Source organism: Callorhinus ursinus, unplaced genomic scaffold, assembly GCF_003265705.2.
Source record: "Callorhinus ursinus isolate GAN/ISIS: 27379988/994484 unplaced genomic scaffold, GSC_fseal_2.0 scaffold12, whole genome shotgun sequence".
Classification (NCBI taxonomy): domain Eukaryota; kingdom Metazoa; phylum Chordata; class Mammalia; order Carnivora; family Otariidae; genus Callorhinus; species Callorhinus ursinus.
In genome coordinates, this window is record NW_027397074.1 from 25,614,057 (window position 1) to 25,616,589 (window position 2,533).

Here is a 2,533-nt window from a genome sequence, read left to right on the forward strand (position 1 = left end):
TAAAAAAAAAGGAGAGAGACAACCCCCCCAAAAAAAAACAGACTCTTCACTACAGAGAACAAGTGGATGGTTACCAGAGGGGAGGTCAGCGGGGAGAATGGGTGAAATAGGTGATGGGGATTAAAGAATACACTTATCATAATGAGGACTGAGTAATGTATAGAATTGTTGAATCATTGTACATCTGAAACTAATATACCACTATATGTTAACTACACTGGAATTAAAATTTTTAAAAATTAAGTAGGAGAAAAAAGAAACAAACAAACAAAAGAAACAAAAAGAAAGGAGGAAAGAAAGAAAAAGAGAGAGAAGTAGAAGGCAGACCAGGCAGTTGCAGTTAGACTCCAATAGAAGAGATCTTTTGTCAAAAGTTGAGCCTGACCAACTATGTTGAAAACGCTAAAAGTCAGATTAGGATGAGGTCCAAGGAATATTGATTGGGTCTGGCAATATGGAGGCTGTTGACAACATTGATTAGCAGTTTTCAGTGGCATGTGCGGGTAGAAGCCAGAATAAAGCACATTGAACAGGAAATCAGAGTTAACTTGTAGACAACGTTCTCAAGAAGCATTGCTGTGAAGGGATCAGGGAATTAGGGCTGCAGATGGAAAGGGATAAAACAAGAATCTTTATTCTGCTTTTTAAAAATGTTCCAATGGAGCTTGTTCATACATATTTGGGAATAATCAAGCATTGGATGATGAACAAGAGGGAGGGGAAGAAAGGGAGGAATTTAAATCACAAGTAGAGGAAATGATTTTTGGTAGGAGAGCAGAAAATGCATCACTTGTAATAGAAGGGAAAGAAAAATTGGGCCAAATGTCAAAAGATTTGTAGACTTGATGGTAGGGATATACTGGAGTTGTATCAGGAGAGACAGTTGTGGGGACGGTTTTAGATGATTGAAAAAAGAAGGGGGGTAAGACACAAAATAATCCTCTTGCAGAACTGAACATACTGTCAGCTCCTCTCTCTCTCTCCTCCCCCTCCCACCTAACTTATCTTCAGAAACACCAAACACTCTCCATTTTATTAAGGAGGGCTTCCTTTCTGCCTTCTTTTCTAGTTAATTTTTTTTTCTCCATTTGAGAGTAGTCATTTATTAACTGACCAGATCACAAAAATAATCATGGTAGATACCTTAGGGCATCCTTCTAATAAGCCTATTGATCTGGTCTTCCCTGTTGCTAGCCTCTCCACCTTCTACAAAATGGGTGGTCTTTTTCTTCATTCCCCCTCGTGGAGAAGATAATTTGAGGGCCCTAAAAAGTTTTTTTTGCTTCTTTGAAACGTTTTCCAACAGTATAGATCGCGTGAATCAGATCCTCCATGCAGATGATGTCATATTCACCAAGAGATCGGGCAATCAATGTGTTATCTGTCAGGGCAATTCCCTTCTTATTGATTTTGCCATAACCACGCTTGTAGATCAGTTCATTCACCAACTTCAGGTCTGGGTACCCCCAAGCTATATACGGTTCCACAATCCTTAGTCTGTTAACTGAAGCCTTGTCGAGCTTAACGAAGGTGCCACTGAAGATCTGGCGAAGGCGAGGAAGCTGCAACACCTTTCCAACCTTTGGGTTCACACCACTGATACCTCGGATCCTGATGACAAATGCCAATTTGGGTTCCACAGGTACGTAGACGTTGCCAGCTTTTCTTGCCATCCTCGCCATTCGGATCTCAGTGCTGTACATCTGCCTACATTCCTTGTGGTAATGCTTAGCTTTTTCACAGATAAGCTTCCTTCTTGCCTTTCGAAGCATCTTCTGAGCAAACTTCTTCCTCAGACGCTTGATCTTCAACTCTGCGAAATTCCTTCGCTTCTTCTTAAGGGTTTCTGGCACAGCAGGAACCTTCTTTTTCTTCTCTTCTGCACCCTCCATGGTTCCAGCCGGAAAAGAGTCTTTTCTAGTTAATTTTGTTCTTGATCCTCTTGTCCTTTATTTCTGCACTTTTCTCCCCTGTCAACTTCATTTGTGCCCCTGGGCTTCAAATACCACATATACGTAAATACCCCAAAATCATCTCTCTGCTGTTCTCAACTTCGCTATCATTTAAAAACTACCGTCAAACATTTTTTTCCCTCTTTCTTCTTCTTGTATCTATAAAAGATGGTCAGTACTAACCAAACTTATTGTGGTAATCATTTTGAAATACTTATATGTAAATCCACTCTTTATGCTGTATACCTTAAATTTATACCATGCTGTATGTCAGTTATAGCTTACTAAGACAAAGAAAACACTGCGTCCACTTGAATAGCCTCTGGTTCTTTTATTTATAGCTGAATTCATAATTATCTTCTCACCAAACCTACTCATTTTCCTGGCTGCCCTGTTCAAGCCACTACTATCCTGCCAGCATTACAATCCCAAAGCTTTGGAGTTGTCTGACCTACTTTCAAGGTCTATCAGTTGAGAAGGTCCATCACTTTCATCTTTTCCTCCTCTCAACATCCTCTGTCATTCCCCTAACTCTCATTACATAAACTCACATGGATTATTGTCCAAGTCTGCTAAATCAT

The 2,533-nt window shown here is 40.0% G+C and overlaps 1 pseudogene; it reads right to left on the reverse strand.

Moving 5' to 3' along the window:
- Nucleotides 1-1,250: 1,250 nt before the first annotated feature.
- On the reverse strand, nt 1,251-1,907 carry LOC112825307 (large ribosomal subunit protein uL30 pseudogene; annotated as a pseudogene).
- Nucleotides 1,908-2,533: the final 626 nt, after the last annotated feature.